We start from the raw sequence: 18,362 nt of genomic DNA, 5'->3' as shown, positions 1-18,362 counted from the left end.
AGATCAAAATGTGTTACCACTGATAATTGCTGGTGGAATGGGTGCCTTCTTTATAGTCCTTCTTTCATTTCTATAATATAGAAAGAAAGGATGGATGGACCATGGCAAAGGTTGCATTGACATCTAACCTTCAGTTGATGTAGAGAAAAAAAAGAAAAATGTGTTATAAGCAAGAGAGCTTTCAATATAAATAAGACTTTTACATCTGAGAAAGTTATTTTTTTTATTAAGACTCAGCCCAAGAGGCACTGATGAGAATCCACCAGGAGTTTCAAAAGACACAAAAAGGGGCAGAGGGAGGAGTGGGCAGGAGTCAAAAGGAGCAATACACAGGGGAAGAATGAAAGGGTGGGAGGAGGCACCGAGGTAGATGCGGAATGACTGCGCGGTTTACATTCCGACCGCAACATTGTAATCTGGCGGTTGAAATGTAAGCCGACTGAGTAGGTCGGAAGGGCTTTGATGCGATCGAGGTGATTCCGACATCGTAATGAGCCCCTTAGTCTAGCCCAAAGCTCAGTAGGGAGAAGGTTAGCCCCCTTCCACTCTGACCAGAGGCAGAGGAACAACCCAGGTTTCTAAGTAAGAAGCTGCTTTGCCTGGAAAATAACAGGGAGCGAAGGCTAGTAAAGCCTGTGTGGTAGAAAGAGAAGGATTTGCCACCAGAAATGTAGGAATAACATGCTAGGCCAAGGCAGCCGAAATAGAAGATTAGATATGCCTCCAAGAGAAGTTCCTCACATCAGTGCCCAATTAACAAGAGGTTAAGGTGACCATCTGAAAAGATGGTGGGAGGAGGAGATCCCCAAGAGATTGTATTTCATGTGTCAATCTAAGCCAAAGTTGCACCCCATAAATTGTTCTAGACTTCCAACCATATTTGGGATGATTCCATCATTGAAGGAGATCTGTTAATTTGACCTATTTATTGTAGAGTTTAGTATGGTAAATGGGTAGGAAGAAACTTTGGTTGATTTTGGTTCAAAATGTATTGTGGATATGGATTATGACGAGAAAGGGTGACTTGCTGCAAGGCATAGAGGGCCCTGATGGCTCTATATCAAAATCAAACAAGAATGCGAGTGTGCCTGGGAATTCCTGTATCCGTAATCATGGAGGGCTGTCCTCTACACAAGTCGAACTCCCTCATCTGGGAGTTAATCGAATGAGGAAGTCTCAAAAGAGGTGGAATGAATGCAATTATCCAATTAATAACTACGTCTGTTAAAATGTATTTATTTGATGGTGTCAATGGATATGGCTATTACCAAGCACCTTCGCGACATACTTCCAACTCTAAATATACGCATTTGCTGAGCCATGGAAGGTCAAAATTCTTTTAGGAGAATGGGCATCCCGCTTCCTCAAAGAGTTTCATCTGGGACATACATGGGTTTTATGCTCTTTCCTCATCGCTTATTTTTAGATCAATTCTGAATGATTATTATGTATAGAGGTTTTAAAAAACCTGGTTGCGGGATTGTCCGTCAGTAGATGCTTTTGCTTGCCTTTCAAAGAATGCTACTTCATCAAAACACGCCCACCCATCAGGTGGTCAATTTATCTTAGTATCAGTGCTCTATGGGAAAAAGTGGCAGGGATAGAAAGAACATCTCATTGGTTGTTGGAAGGTTCAATAATATCCTTTGAGGTTCAGAGCACAAGCTGCCTATTGGTCTGCTTAAATGTCTATAATCCCCCAAACTGTACAATGTTTGAAGAAGAACTGAAAAAACTAGATATTTATGTGTTCAATCTGCGGCTCTGTTTGTGGTTACTGGGGATTTTAATTTTAAAATGGCTCTCTCAAGTATTGATGATTAATTCGACGAGCAAAAGAATTGTCCTAACATCCCAGTGGTCACTCATCGCCACAATCATTGCTCTGGTCGAAGCAAACAGGTTTTGTCTATTTTAGCCCAACATAATCCTACTCAGCCAAATGGGCGATTTAAAGGTGGGTGTCCAGCAGTAGCAGCATTCAAGCATGGGTACTCAAAATTGACAATGTATTTACATCTCATGAGCAGTTTTTGATGTGATCGAGTTCGGTTTAAGCGGCCATCGGGCAATGCAGACAGGGCTCTTTGGCTGGCATTTTATGTGTGATGAAGGACTCCTCGGTTTTGAAGTATTGTATAATCATAGGATAAGGGTGAACATTACAGACCTTAAAGAACTCTCAAAGATTAAACTAGATTATATCCTGATAAGAGTCACAGTATACAGTGGTAGAACTCATTCACTCAACAAGTACTGACCATCTCACTGTGCCTCTCCTATTTGGTCCATTCCTCCTTTGCCCATCCCTGCTAAGTATTCCCAACATTTTGCCCCACTACTATGGCTCCTTGCAGTTGAAGTGTACCCCCTGCTCTTTTCATGCAATAAACCCTGAGCTGCTTACCAGGAATCGCTGCTGCATCCTAGGATCTGTTTGCCCCCCACTCCCTGTTCCTGATGTGGCGTATCCCGCGGTGCCCTCAACCTCACGTCGCTCCATTCCAACATAGCAGAGGCAATAGTGCAGGCATTCCCCAGCTGTGGGTCTTCAGAAGCACCCCTCTGGTCCCCTCATCGTCATGCTGTGGCCCAGCCCCCATGCTGATGTCACTACATCAGCTGACACTGTGCGCCCTACCAACGGACGCGATGCTTATTCTAGTGCCCCCTCCTGGCGCCTGTCAGACACTTGCCTCACACAATGCTCCCCGGGTCCTGCCCCTCCCCTCATGTCGCCGTACAGTGTTGACAGGGCTGGCTCTAGGGTGGTGCAGTGGGTGCCACTGCACTGATTTCAAAGGGTGCTGTGTTGTCAAATACATTGTGGATTTAAAAGCACCTGCTGTAGCATTCCTTGTCGCCCGCAGTTTTCAGGCAACAATAAAAATGTCAAGATATCTCTGGTGATTAATGGACTTTCTGGAGAGAGATAGGTTTTGTCTAGTGGAAGTTTTGACTCATCATAAAGTAACGCAGAGGGTGAATGTGCCTGCTGCAAAGAATGTGTACCATGCAGATCACAGAAGTGCATAAAATGTAAATAGTTCAGTGAGTTACTGCTTTTGTCGGGGAGATCCTGTGGAAACCATCTTTGTGCAGTGATACCAAATGCCTAAGGCCGTGTTAAGTTGACAAGAGAAGCAAAATATAGATGCTTGTACTTTTCCCATTATACTTAAGTAAAGATGCGTTTGTAACGCAAAGCTTTCTCTTACAATTACAACTTATTAAATTAATATCCTAATATAGAACAGTTAGATATTAACGGTCACCAAAGAGCTGCATGGAAACTGCAAGGTATAGGTTAGAGCATTACATCCCCCCCCCCCCCCCAAGTCTTTCAGTATCCTAATGTTGCAAATAGGTTCATGTGGGTAGAAATCAATTTTTATTAGTAGCGACAACCCCCAACCATAGTGGTACGTTTTAAATTCTAAGTTTTTGCTACCCCAGATCAAGCACTTTTAAACTATACTGCCTACCAGCATGGATGACATGGACTCCTATACCTGGAAGTCCTCTTTCTTATGTAACACTTCTTATACACTGATTTACACATGTGAGAATGTAAGAGAGCGTGGTTATGGAGACTTAAGGGCCACTGTTAAAGGGTGGTAGTGAGGGAATTCATGTCATGGAGAAGGAGATCACTGAGAGGTGGGGGGACGCCAACAAACATTGTTGCACGGGGCACCACCAGCTATACAGCCGGCCTCGAGTGTCGAAGCACTGATGTGTGAATGCACCTGCGCTCGTGTCCCTCCGGTCTTCCCAGTTAAGTGCGACGCTATTCCAACCAGGCGTGCCGCACGTTGCTGTGACCCAACCATCTTGCCTTGTCACTGCCCTCCTGCTTGAAAAGTTTTGTGTGAGGTGGCGAGCAGGCCAATAATGTCACCTTTTTCCAATGGATGGTTACAGTTCCTATAATATAAGAGAGAAGTGACAGCCTGCAGGTAAGCTGTAGATAGAAGGGAATGTCTCCAAAGGTAGGGTGAGTGTGCAGAGTGAGGAGGGGATGCTCCTTGTGGTGGTACTGTGTGCCCTCACACACCCTCGCGGATGTATAGCATCATCATTGGGCACGGTTGCTCCTCGTGGGGGTGGCGCTGCAGTCCCTCACGGGCCCTTGGTTAGGGGCTCTCTGGTGGAGTTCTTTTAAGGAGTTGCCGCATTTGTGAGTGAGGGTATGTGGGTAGAAATGTGCTAGTGAGTGTAAGATTAAAAATGAAACAGGGAACTAAAATATTTTAATCATGAGTTCCCTGGTCCAAACTAAAAAAATACTCGGGGATGGAGATGCACTGTAGTGCTGTTCAGAGAGGGGAATCAAGACCAAATAAAAATCCCACTTCTCTCGACCCGATTGGTGTGTTAACAAAGGTGGTTTAATGAGAGGTCAACATGTTTTGCGCTGTAAGATGGTCCCTAATGGATCCCAGAGTGCTTCGTCAGGACCGGAAAAGTGTGTTAGAGGATGGGTTTCGGGTAAAGACTGCCCGTAATCCCATTCGTTACCTAGGTCTGGTATGCTTGACAGTTAGTGTCCAGAATCCGTTATTATACGTCAATCCTGTTCACAGCCCTCTCCTCCTTGATGATGGGCTCCGTCAGCAATGCCGCGGAGTAAGGATATCTGTACGCCTTACGCCTCGGGGAAACCTACCCGTGCGGTTGCACTGCCGGTTACTGTCACCGCCACGCCCACAACCGTTCGCTGGGCCGGATTGGCCCCGCCCAAGCCACCTTCCAATAAACCTGGCACCAGTGAGTCTTTCCACCCAGCCTCCTTCAAGAGGCGCAGTGCTGCCCTTATCATTTTGTTGTCTACCATCCAGACAGCTGAAATCACCTAGCCGCTAAGCACCTTTGAAGTGAACCTGCCTATACAGCCAGCCTCTGTATCACCTTTCCCCAAAAGCCCAAACAGCCAAAGGACATGCATGCCCCCACCCCGCACCTGCCCACCAAACCAGCCAATCTCATACTGTCGTCTCCTGGACTGCACCATCCGCCCAAATAGCCATGGGGGGTCATAAGCCCTCAGATCCGCTGCCCCCAAGCCCAAATCCCCCCTTCTCTTTTTTCTGTTAGTGGCATACTGTGTTGTAGCAGTCCGACATACTCATTCTCAAGTCTAGCAGACATCCCTCACTCCACCCTTCACTGCCCACACTGGACAGTCTAATATGCTAATTGTTAGACTCCCGTGGACAAGCTTATTACCAACTAGAGTAGCTGATATTTCAGAAAGAGTATGGTAAATTACTGGAAGTCTAGGATCAAATTAAGCTCAAATTCCCAAATTACACATTCTGCACTTAAGCTACTGAATGAATATTTCAACTTGCTGCCTTTTATCACCCAATAACAATGCTTTGTGTTTAATTATTTGATGCCCTTATTATTAATCACATAGGCGAAAATAATTGCATTTGCCAATGCTTGTTTTTGAGGTTGGGCTCAGGGATAGCCCCAGCAGGCCATACAAGAGGCAGTCCCAGTAGGCCATGAAAGAGGCAGTCCCAGCAGGCCATGCATGGTAGAGTACAGCCTGACTATGACAGGGGGACCTCTGGGCCTTGCCTGTCCCAGCCGAGAGTCATGCACTTTCTTCTTGATCTGACCTTCTGCCCCTTATTCTGCCTTCAGGAGAGTGCACCTACTCCCAGGGCTTCTGTTGTTTGGCCAGCCTCAGCACCATCTGCTCTGACCCTCTGCCCCTTATTCTGCCTTCAGGAGAGTGCACCTACTCCCAGGTCTTCTGTTGTTTGGCCAGCCTCAGCACCATCTGCTCTGACCCTCTGCCCCTCACTCCGCCCTCGAGAGAGTGCATCTACTTCCGGGTCTTCTGTTGTTTGGGCAGCCTCAGGACCATCTGCTCTGACCCTCTGCCCCTCACTCCGCCCTCGAGAGAGTGCACCTACTCCCAGGGCTTCCGCTGTTTGGCCAGCCTCAGCACCATCTGCTCTGACCCTCTGCCCCTCACTCCGTCCTCAGTAGGGTGCACCTACTCCCAGGGCTTCTGTTGTTTGGCCAGCCTAAGCACCATCTGCTCTGACCCTCTGCCCCTCACTCCGCCCTCGAGAGAGTGCACCTACTCCCAGGTCTTCTGTTGTTTGGGCAGCCTCAGCACCATCTGCTCTGACCCTCTGCCCCTCACTCCGCCCTCGAGAGAGTGCACCTACTCCCAGGTCTTCTGTTGTTTGGGCAGCCTCAGCACCATCTGCTCTGACCCTCTGCCCCTCACTCCGCCCTTCGAGAGAGTGCACCTACTCCCAGGGCTTCCGCTGTTTGGCCAGCCTCAGCACCATCTGCTCTGACCCTCTGCCCCTCACTCCGTCCTCAGTAGGGTGCACCTACTCCCAGGTCTTCTGTTGTTTGGCCAGCCTAAGCACCATCTACTCTGACCCTCTGCCCCTCACTCCGTCCTCGAGAGAGTGCACCTACTCCCAGGTCTTCTGTTGTTTGGGCAGCCTCAGCACCATCTGCTCTGACCCTCTGCCCCTCACTCCGTCCTCGAGAGAGTGCACCTACTCCCAGGGCTTCTGCTGTTTGGCCAGCCTCAGCACCATCTGCTCTGCCCCTCTGCCCCTCACTCTGCCCTCGAGAGAGTGCAGCTTCTCCCAGGGCTTCTGTTGTTTGGCCAGCCTCCGCCCCATCTGATCTGACCCTCTGCCCCTCACTCCGCCCTCGAAAGAGTGCACCTACTGCCAGGGCTTCCGTTGTTTGGTCAGCCTCCGCCCCATCTGCTCTGACCCTCTGCCCCTCACTCCTCCCTTGAGAGAGTGCACCTACTCCCAGGGCTTCCGTTGTTTGGCCAGCCTCCGCCCCATCTGCTCTGACCCTCTGCCCCTCACTCCGCCCTCGAAAGAGTGCACCTACTCCCAGGGCTTCCGTTGTTTGGACAGCCTCTGCACCATCTGCTCTGACCCTCTGCCCCTCACTCGGCCCTCGAAAGAGTGCACCTACTCCCAGGGCTTCTGTTGTTTGGACAGCCTCTGCACCATCTGCTCTGACCCTCTGCCCCTCACTCCGCCCTCGAGAGGGTGCACCTACTCCCAGGGCTTTTGTCGTTTGTCCAGCCTCCGCCCCATCTGCTCTGACCCTCTGCCCCTCACTCCGCCTTCAAGAGGGTGCATCTACTCCCTGGGCTTCCATTGTTTGGCCAGCCTCCGCACCATGTGCTCTGACCCTCTGCCCCTCACTCCGCCCTCGGGAGGGTGCACCTACTCCCATGGCTTCCGTTGTTTGGCCAGCCTCAGCACCATCTGCTCTGACCCTCTGCCCCTCACTCCGCCCTCGAGAGAGTGCACCTACTCCCAGGGCTTCCGCTGTTTGGCCAGCCTCAGCACCATCTGCTCTGACCCTCTGCCCCTCACTCCGCCCTTAAGAGGGTGCACCTACTCCCAGGGCTTCCGTTGTTTGTCCAGCCTCTGACCATCTGCTCTGACCCTCTGCCCCTCACTCCGCCCTCGAGAGGGTGCACCTACTCCCAGGGCTTCCGTTGTTTGGCCAGCCTCCGCCCCATCTGCTCTACCACTGTCCTTCTGTTGGCATTAGCGTGGCACACTGTGCCTGGAAGGCGCTTTATTAGCAACACAGGCACTAGGAAACAGCTGCCTTAACACTCACGCAGTGTGTTTACTTATTTATTTATTTGTATTTTTATAGAACCAGAACCTGACCGCTAACAAGGTATCAGAGCGCTTTACAGTCGTTAAGCACAAAATATAGACTGTAGAGTGTCAAATATAAAAGACAAATGATGTATATACAAATCAGAGAGTCGGTGGCCTGGTTCGCCCCACGGGGCGATGAGTGGTTCAAGGAGAGAGGAGTTTGGTTTGAGCTCTGCTTGGATGAGCTGTGATGGGGGTTGGTTCTTGTTGCCACTGGAATGGATTCCAGGTTTTGGGAGCACTGTCGCCAGTGGAATGCCAGTGCAAGAGCAGTGTGAGAGGGGGGCACTCCCCTCGCGGTGGAAGTAAACATTCTAAAGAGGCCCTCAACATAGCAGGTTAAACCACCTGGTGGGTCATGGGGAGCTACATTGTTCCTCAAGAAGAACTCAGCATAAAAAAAAGTTTGAAGACCACTGTCCTCTTGCCACTGTGCACTGTCCCAAAAAGACCAGTCCGTGGCGCAAATCAAGTGTCCCACAGGGCAGGACACCTGTGTGGGGCATCCTGCAGGCTTCCGTGTAGCCGGTGTCCTGCCCACCACCAAAGAAGAAAGTGTGACTGGAAGGGCGGTGGGGAAAGCCTGCAGAGCGAGAGGGAGTGGCTGAACTCATGCGGTTTTGGCATCCAGCCCGCTCGAGGGTAGTCGGTCCACTTTCATTTCCCAGGCGGCGGGAATCGAAACAGAAACTCGGCGGTCTGCTCTGCGGTCTGTACTTAGATCAGGCAGCGGTGCATTTCACGGCCCCCTCTGGTGCTCTCGAGCTGGCACTGCCCACAAGCCCCGTGCCCATCCTAGCTCCTAGAGGCGGCCGTGCGTCAGGGAGCTGGGCCGCAGAGGTCACCTTTGCAACAGCAGCTTTAAGCAGGAGCTTCTCGACGAAAGAGGCACACCCCTCAAAGATGTTAAACAATCACAGACACGTTTCAACCAGCCTGCTGCAGTTCCCCATAGGCCAACTATACGCCCTCGTCGTCGCCTGGACTTCGAGTACAGCAAATCTGACAGGATGCTGGCATTATTCAGAGCAAAGCGGCCTCTTGGCGTCTGCCCCCTGCGATGCCCCTGGCTGGAGGCGGTGAGTGTGTTGTGTCTACCTTTGTGCCAGGGAGACACAGGGCCAGGAACATCTTAAGGATTTTGGGGCGCTAGGCCAAATGTATTTTGGGGGCCCCTGCTCAGAGCAGCATTGGATTTATGATCCAGTTGCAGCTCTTCCATGCTGTTTTTGGCCGGGTCACTGACCGTGCACAGACCAGGGGCGGCTCCTCCATGTGGGCGGAGGAGCGTCGCCCCACTGCTTTCTCGCAGTGCGAGAAGCGGTAACATAAATTGGTATAAATACCATTTTATGTATCTGCTTCTCGCACCGCTAGGTGGCAGAAGAAGGGTTTGGTTGGGGTCAGCGGGTGGTGGGTCGGGGAGGAGTGGCTAGCCCAATGGGTCCGACCAAACCAGTCATGCACACTCTCCCTTTTCTCCATGTAGGCTGCATGAAGCTTGCATGGAGAAAACAGCCTCCCCATAGCCACCTGTGTGGTCGGCATCCCTGCCAATCTCAATGCTGCCATTTCAGCGTTGTGATTGGCTTAGGGGAGGGAAGGGGAGGGAGGCTGCGTGCTGCTGCTTCCTGATAGGACGACGCAGCGCGGGACCGGACCGCCAAAGTTACGTTTTTTCATTTCAAATTAACACACACACACCCGCGCGACCCCCACCTCCCCACCCGCGAGTCATGCCCGCGACTGACAGACACACTCCTCCAAATTCTGAATGTGTTTACATCTAATATTCAGGGATAGTGCCATGAGTTTTAATATTCTAACACAGCAGCAGCTCACTAATATTACTGCAAATAATCTCTGTGACACCTACTTATTTCTTTTATATGACGTCCTGTTTTGATCTAAAACAACTTTTTTAAAGATGTTGTATGAATCATAAACAAACATTTTTCTGCAAAATGTCTGTAATAGACTCACACATCACCCACATTAAAATAAATTGAAGGAAAACGGTATTTAAAACAAACTGTTTAAGAATTAATCAAGGTCAGAACAGAGCTGCCTCTATCAGGGGGCCCCATGAAAGGCTGGGGCCCTGGGCCAGAGCCCACCCTGCCCAGGCTTTAAAACGTCTGTGCAAAGGGCACGTGCTTCTTTCAGCGTGGAACGTGCTGACGTCGTTCAAGGCAGCCTCTAGATCACTTCCATATCCTTCAAGTACTGATACCGAGTTAGCTTAGTTGGTTCAAGTGCCTAACCTCCCTGTGGGAGCTGCTGTATGAAAGTGAAGTCAATGTTCTGAGACCAGGGAATGCAGCAAACCTTCTGCGAAAGCACCATTTTACCAGGTGAACGCTCCTGGAAGGCTTGAAGTCCCGCTCTACTCATTACTGAAAAAAACAAAGGTCTAGACACAGACCTCTTGCCCTTCCTTTCTACTCACTAGAGCATAAACTTGGCTCCCAGTTTTCCCTTTTTACCGATTTACACACGTAAATACAAACAGAAAAGCATTTGCTTCCCTCTGTGTATTTATATTTTAAAAAATGTAGAAAGGAGAACATAGCCAAGTGTTCCAGGGTTTGACCAGAGGTGCAAGTCAGGTGTCTGCCCCAAACACCAGAAGAAGGCCAGGCATGCTGCCAGCGTACCTCTGGGGTAGGATTGAGGGTCCTGTAACAGATGGTCAGGGTGTGTGACCTTTGGGGACAAAGAGAACATCACCCCCTAGATAACCCCATCCTCACTGAAGAAAGTCCCAGGAAATTGATGTTCATGTGACCCTTAGACAGGTCTTGCTCCAGGAGTGACCCAGTGCTTTCAAAGTGGTGATGTTTAATGTGTCCTAAACTTCTCACCAATTATTGGAACAATGTTGTCCTTTGACATGTCAGGGGAGGGATCCATCTTCAAGAGTCACAGGCAATGCCTGTTCGTAACACTGGCCAACCAAGTCATGCGCAAGCGCTCAGGATAGGTAGGAAGAAGAATGGGCGGAACTTGGTCAGTAAGATTGTGGAGGGGCGTGGGGGGGGCGAGAGTCAGATTTTCCAACAATCATGCAGTCATATAATGTTAAAATACATTAGACGACAAGCAGGGTGTAAAAGAATGGCTTAAGAGGGAGAGGAAAGGGAGACAAATTGCTACTAAGTGAGAGTAAACACAATATTTTGTAAAATGGCCAACATTTTTAATGACTTTCAAAACAGAGAGAGGGAGAGAGTGTGTGTGCCTTTTTGTCTGTGCGTATGGAAAAAATCCTGGTGACACCTCCCCATACCTGACTGGAAGCGCCTGTACCCAACTATTTACCAGTAAATTATTAGGGTATGTAACACCCCAAACTACCCCCATAAGCTATGCCCCTGTTGAGAAGGCTGGTTTGCACATCTGTCATTCGTGCACCAAGACCGCCTGGCAAGATGCCTCTTTGGAACTCAGCCTCAATATTCAAAAAGCTCCAGGCATTCAGCCTAGGGGCAGCTTCTACTGCTTGCGGTACCAGGCGGGCGGAGGCTTCCAGAGCAGTGGGAGAGGAGCAGCTCCTCTGCCAACCCACCCAGCGTTCCTCCGCCAACAATGCCCATAGCGATGCAGGTGATAAGAGGTCAGGTGGGACCATTAGAGTCATTAAGCCTCAGGAACATGAGGAACCAGGCAACAATGGAGGTCAACCCAAATGCACATCCTTCATCTACCAACCCCATCGAGAGCCAGGACTCAGCTCCTGCCCGCTGAAAGTCACCAGCCATGGCAAAGGCCCAAGTCAGGCCACCAGGCTAGACCCTCAGCCTGGGAGATACTTGTGGAGATCATCCAGGTAACCTGCTGTCAGGCTAATTCATGGAATTGCCATGAAAGACCATGACCATGGATATTTAGGTAGCAATGGAAGCAATCAGCTCTTGAAGCAGCTTATACACGAGCACTTGGGTCAGCGCTTGAATGTTCGAGTAGCACAGCATCTCTATCGAGAACAGCCAGGGTTCCCACCACTCTACAAACATCTTCACATCCAGCCTTCCCTGCCTGGGGATCATCTACGGATGTCCCAGTGGCTGATCACCTCCCGCCCAGCTCAAGAGCACTGCAGTTTGGTTCCCCCTGGTTGGGCTAGATGAGTGTCCATTCTACTTAGAAAGTTTCTTTCGGAGATCAGCCTCCAGGTGGCTGCAATGACCAACTTTCGCATGAAGGAAGCAGAAGGACTTTCCTCCAAGGAGATGTGGCTGCCAACTTTGGAATTGTGGAACCAGGTTCAGGTACCGGCATTGGCTCAACATCCTGTGATTCTGAACAAATAATGCAATTTCCACATACATTAAAAAAAATCTGACCATGTGTAACATAATCTGGTGCTCATGTACAGTGCCCTATTGCCCTTGGGTCAAGTTCACGCTATATAAAACTGCAAAAAAAGAAAGTGAGAGAAACTGGCAGCCAGAGCGCGCACACAGGCTCTATGCCAGTTCTATCAAACCCTCAGCATGCTGATTTGTCAGGTCCTCCAGGGATGGACCCATCCCACGCCCAGCCCTCAACCAAGCACCTCACAGCTGTAGACAAGGAGAGTATCAAGCTCTGTGCCTGGTTTCATCTAGGAAATAGGCAAGATCAAGCATGTGACGTTGCTCCAGCTGTAATGACGTTAATGATTCTCCCGCTGATTCAGCTACAGAAACACTTTTTACTTTTCCTTTCTCTCCATAGTCATGTTTGTCATCATCTTGGCACCTCACCAGGGCTGGTGTCGATTGTGGCCAGGCCTGTCCGAGGACCTCGCTAAATCATCCAGTGGGTAATAGTTTAGGACGTCAAAACAACACAAGCCTCTGGCCCATACTTACTGCAAATTCCTCGTTTGTGGGAAATAAATGCAATCCTCGATGCCTATCATGAATGGCTTTGTATCTGTTAGCTAAGGGTTACGCACACACTGATCCATTCAGTGCAGCACGTGTACAGCCCCAGACATCTAAATGCATCACAGGCAAGTTATTGCTCGATCTCATTTGGCTGAGCACCATATAATTCTCTAGGAAGCAGAGCACAAACTGCTGAGGATTGCTTAATTACTTAGCAAGGAGTTGCCACATTAATTATCAGTATTAACCAGACAGCTTGCTCCGCCATCTAAGAACAGCAACTCACAACCACCAGCAGAATTAAGAAAGAGCTATCAGCATGTCAGTCCCTTCTGAGTGAGGCTTCCTGAGCCAAATTAAGCCACAGGCTTCACTCCTACTGGTGGTGCCATTCCATCAAACCTTTTATGTTTCCCCTCCGAAACCCAAAGACTTTAGTTTTCTCCAAAGCTGCTCATAGAAGTGAAATCAGTGGATTGCTAGTTGGCATCATTTATGATCAGAACAATGGTGACATCTGACTATTTTCATTGTTTAGTAATTAAAATATTCTTGACAAATGCTTCCGCTTTGGTTTGCCTTTTGCCACTTCCACAATTTCACGTATAGTGTTGTCCAATGCGTCGGTTGCTGACTGTCCCTCTTAATAATGGTTGAGTTCTTATCAACAACTTCATAGACCAGACTATCCCAAGCTGGCCATCCTTCCATCTCCTTTCCTGGTCCTTGCAAAAGGGCGACCAGGTGACGGTGGGGGACAAAATCCAAACAGCGGTCCACTCTGCTGGCGAGTGCCGCTATGGAAGCTACACACACCATTGTCCCATCAACCTCTTCTGCACCCACCAGCAGTGAAGCTCTAGCCTTCACAGCAGCTAGGTGATCCACAAAAATAAATCATATCTGGCCGACGGCAAGGGTCGTAACGGTCTTCATAGAGGCTGGGAAGTACAAAAAACACTAGAACTATGGGGCATATTTACAAGCTACATTTTGTAAAATGTTTGATTGTACTACAATAGTATTACTAACGTACTACAAAATGTTATTCACTAATCTATCTATGTGCGGAGATCTCTGCCCCACTGTAAAGATCTCTCACTGTTAGCCATATGTTTTAGTAGCAAATGAGGGAGGGGTGGGGGAGTGGCTGTTAAATGAGAATTGTATGACTCAATGAAAGGGGTATAGAGAGCAGTAAGAAGGGCTAATGGGGGGACTAAGAGAGGTTTAGGTTGGGGCATATACCCCCACCCTCCACAAAAGACTAAGCGCATTGCTTTTCACAAACTGCACTTTTATAGTTATTACAACGAAAAAAAGGCCAAAAAGAGTCATAAATGTACTCCAGCTAGATGCTGAAGTAAGTCCAGCACAACATGTGGCCAACTATTGGTGCTGACAGGCCCCCAATACAAAATAAGGAAGGTAGGTACTTAAAATAGAATCTCGTAGGAAATAATGTTAAAATAAATTAACTAAATTATTTTAAAAAATACATATAACATATTTAAATGTTAAAAATTAAGTGTTAATTATAAATAAATATTATTTTATTTTAAAATCATGTAATTACCTTTTTTAATTAAAGCTCAATTTAACTATTTTTTAATTAATTACATTTAATTAAATTAACTGTATACATAACCTTTATTAATTAGTAAAATATTCTAATTTAATTTAATATACATTTATAAAAAATTTAGTTTCGTTTATAATGCAGTAACATTTTTAAAAAATTCTTCAGTTAAAATATGCATATAGGTTTTTTACTAGTTTTTGTAAACAGATTTTTATTGGATTATACAAGGTGGCATCAGCATAGGAAAAACCTCCCAGTGGTCACATCATATGATCAAACAGTGCAAGTAAAGTTCAGTGGAGTTGTCCCCCCGCTTATTATCATAGGGTCTCCCTTCCCCTCCTGATATCAGTCCTCTCATCAGGCAGGCAATATGTGCTACCCCCCTCTATTCCACCATCCCTCCCCATGCTCAGACCCATGCAGATGTTTCCAAGCATCTCCTCATAATCGGCATCTTAGAAGGACTCCTCAGGTGAATACCACCCGCCCCGCTTCCCCCCCATCCCTCACCCCCAACTCCCTAAACTAAAGAACTCCCCCCCACCCCCTCAGGCATGCCGCTCTGTCAGTAAAACATCCGGTCATAATCTCCTATCTCATCCACCGTGGCCCATGTCCCCTACCTCCCGAACCCCAGGGGAACCGTATTAGGGAAAAAGTGGAAGGAGGCCCTCAACTAGTCCTTTTCATGCACCCCTTCACGGTCGAAACTGCAAGGGATCTCAGGGTTCAGTTGCCCGGTGCTGCGCTCCCCTCATCCAGTGTGTCTCCTGCGTCCTCAAGCGGATGCTTCACAGAGTCCACCAGTGCCACCCACGCCCGTGCCATTTCCATCGACTTTTCATTCCCAATGCGCGTAGCCATTCGCAGTCTGCAGGTCCCCTCACTCTCCGCCCATTTCACTAGCTCCCTGTTCCATCTCAGTAGGTTGAGGCCATTTTTTGACTTCTAGTCAGTAGTAAGCTCCCTCTTTGCCAATACTAATCCCAGGTCAATGAATGTACTAGTAGCTTTCGTCTTGGCAGTATCCGGGAACCAATGCAACAGGCAACAACCAGGCATCAGTGCTATCTCCTTCTCCGTGACTGTAGTTAGCTCAGCCGTCACCCCTCTCCAGTATTCTCCCAAGTGGGGACAGTCCCAAAACATGTGAAGGAACCCCGCTCCCTCCAGATTACACCTTGGGCAGGTGAATGATACCCCAAAATACTCACTGATTTTCCCCGGTGTGAGGTAGGCCCTATGCAATATGAAGAATTGGATTAAATGAAAGCGCACATTCCTCGTGCCCTTCCAAGCTCGTTCTAGGATTCTCCCCATGACTTCTCCCCAATGGCCTCCCCCAAATCCGCTTCCCATTTAAGGCGTAAAGTTACCAGGGGCTGGCGCAGGTCATGCGTGATCCGCCTATAGAGTTATGTCACCATCTTAACGGTCCCCATAGCCATTAATACATATTGACATGCCAGGAACGTCTTGGGTTCCACCCCCCCACCCCCCCCCCCCGCCAGTGCTTTGGAATGGTTGTTGTCAAAGCCGCGTGGAAGAGAAAGTCCCCCCGTGGGAGATCGTGGCGCTGCAAGAGGCCATCGAAGGGAGGGAGATTACCATCCTCAAACTAGTCACCAATAGTGATGACCCCCGCGTCTTCCCGCTGACGCAATCTGCTCCAATCACCCCCATGCGGCAGCACCTCACACATCCGTAATGGAATCTCGGGCGCATACGAAGTACGTATCCGCGCCCTTCTAGCCAGGCGATTCCAACACTGTCTCACCGCTCGCAAATCAGGGGGAATTGTGCTATCTCTCACAGGCAAACGCAACAGCACCCGGGAAACTCTCACAGGCAAACGCAACAGCACCCGGGAAATTTTTGTTAAGCTTGGATCCTGCCCTCCCAAATCTTCTGCGTCCATGATTCTCCTCGCAGCCCATTTGGTAAACCATTGAAGCTGCGCCGCATGATAATAGGCCTCAAGGTCCGGTAGGGCAAACCTCCCCCTCCGCTCTAGGCCGTTGCATAGGGACAAGTGCTACTCTCTGCCTCCCGCTGCCCCACAGAAACCCCGTGAGCAAGGCATTAAGCTGCGCAAAGATTTTACGCGGGATCCAAATGGGGAGCGTCCCACAGAGATAAAGAAGCCTGGGTAAGGTAACCATCTTCACAAGCGCAACCCTACCTGCCACAGACAGCGGGAGTGTGCTCCAGAATTCGAAGCAGCTCTTAACGCTGCGCACCGCCGCCCTACATTACCCTCCAAGAGCTCCGCAGAGTCGTGATAAATCCCGGTCCCCAGATACGGCAAGGAACTGGTTTCCCATGGGACCCCTTGCACACTTTGCTCCCCGATTCTGCCAGGGTTGGCAGGAAACAGGCACAATTTGGTCCAGTTGGTGCGGAGGCCCGCAGTCCTCCCGAGTGTGTCTAATAATTCTTTAGCGGGGGGCGGAGTCAAGATGGCGACGGAGTAGGACGATCTCTTCGGTCCCTCCGGCGCCAGTCCTGCATAGCGTTGTCACAGCGGCCTCCCGAGGATCCCTGCGACCTACCTGGTGTATCGCTTGGTCCTCTGTGGCGGCGGACGGAGTTTGGAGTCGCCGGCGGCCCCTCCCGTGGTGCTAGCTGCCCCGTCCTGCCTGCGGCCTGCGGCGTGGCTGGCGGAGGAGCCAGGGCCTATCTTAAGAGACAAGACTGGAGCTGTGGAGCCCGGCGTCCCGTCGGGGGCGGAGCAATGAGTCGGAGGAGGCAGCTTTGCGGGGACGTCCAGAGTGTGTGGCCCGTGTGCCCCTGATCAGCGGGAGGACTCGGCCGTGGACACTTGGGAGCTATAGCCCCCGCTCAGGCAGAGAGGCAGGGCCTGCGGGGGTCCCCGGACCGGAGCGTTGAGGAGCCAGAGGCCGAGCTCGCCGGGCCACCCAGGTGACGCGACGTGCGGGGTGGCGTTCGGACCCCTCCGGGCTCCTGAGAGGCGGTGAGCGACTGCGTCCCTTGAGGCGCTGTGGCCCTTGGAAGACCCAGCTGGGGGGCGCTTGTGGAGGTCTGGGGCGTGGGAGCTGGGAGCGTGCTCCGCCCGTGGTGGTGTCGGGGGACCTGCAGTCTTGCAGGCGGGACCCCGCTGTGACGCGGCTGGACTGCCAGGGAGGAAGCGGAGTAGTGGCCAGCTGCCACGCCGTGTACTTCCCTTGCCCCCGAGCTGTGTGGGGTCTGCTTCGACCTGCTTGGACTACCGGGGGAGCCGTGGAGCGGAGGGCTCCCCCCTGAACCCGGTGATTCAAGTGTGGGCCCGGTGGGATCGGGTTGGGGCCCGTCTGGTGAGCGGTCCCCCTGGGGGGCTCCCGCTGGCGGCCACCTGGAGGAGACGTCGCCCCACTGACCTCCCTGCTGGCTGTGTGTCCCCGGATGAGGAGAGTGCGGCAGCGGCCTGAGAGAGCAGAGGCGTGGGTGGAAGCGTCCTGCAGCTGGGTGTGCTGCTCCATAGCTGGACCCTCCGACCCGGTGAGCGCCTGCCTGTATCTGCCCCCTCCCCACGCTTGGCTCGGACTGGGAAGAGGGGCCTGCCCGGAGACCGGCTATTCCCGGTTGTTGGGAAGCGCTGTGGGGGCCGCACCGGTGGTGGAGACGGGGGGCCTGGCAGCGTGTTGCACCGAGCTATCCTTGAACGGCCCAAGATGCCCCACAAGACCCGGGGGCAGGCCCGGTGGGGACGGTCCACAGCGGGGTGCCACCCCTTCGACGCCGCCTGGAGCTAGTGCCCCTCCCAAGCAAAATGACGATAAAGCGCCTGCCACCAAGGCCTTTATGCTGGAGCTGTTCAACACCATCAAGGAGGATATCACCAGCCTCCGCTCTCAGCTGGCTTCTGACCTCCGGGAGGTGCGCCGGGATGTGGATGGTATTGGGGAGAGTGTGGCCACCCTGGAGGAGCATGACTTGGGACTCGCCGGCGACATCCATCAACTCCAACAGGATGTTCTTCGGCTCACGGAGCAGAACCTGGAACTCCAGGCCCACGCGGCGGACTTAGAGAACAGGTCCCGACGGAACAATATTCGCATTCGAGCGGTGCCGTGGGATGGAGAGGCTGGGGACCTGCGGAGCTATGTGGAGGGCCTGTTCTTGCAGATCTTGGGAGAGGACGATATCCGCGAAGTCCGGATGGACAGGGCACATCGCGTGGGGTTGCCAAGAGGGTCAGGGGCTCCTCCCCCCAACATC

General features: G+C 50.9%; 1 protein-coding gene across 2 annotated transcripts in view; it reads left to right on the top strand.

Moving 5' to 3' along the window:
- The window catches only part of TNFSF13 (TNF superfamily member 13), a 166,026-nt gene that overhangs the window by 52,129 nt on the left and 95,535 nt on the right, over positions 1 to 18,362 (top strand). The gene's annotated exons all lie outside the window — the stretch shown is intronic.

The sequence above is a fragment of the Triturus cristatus genome, chromosome 12 (genome assembly GCF_964204655.1).
Source record: "Triturus cristatus chromosome 12, aTriCri1.1, whole genome shotgun sequence".
In the NCBI taxonomy this organism is placed as follows: domain Eukaryota; kingdom Metazoa; phylum Chordata; class Amphibia; order Caudata; family Salamandridae; genus Triturus; species Triturus cristatus.
The sequence above is the reverse complement of the archived record's forward strand: the minus strand, read 5'-3'. Positions and strand labels throughout refer to the sequence as shown.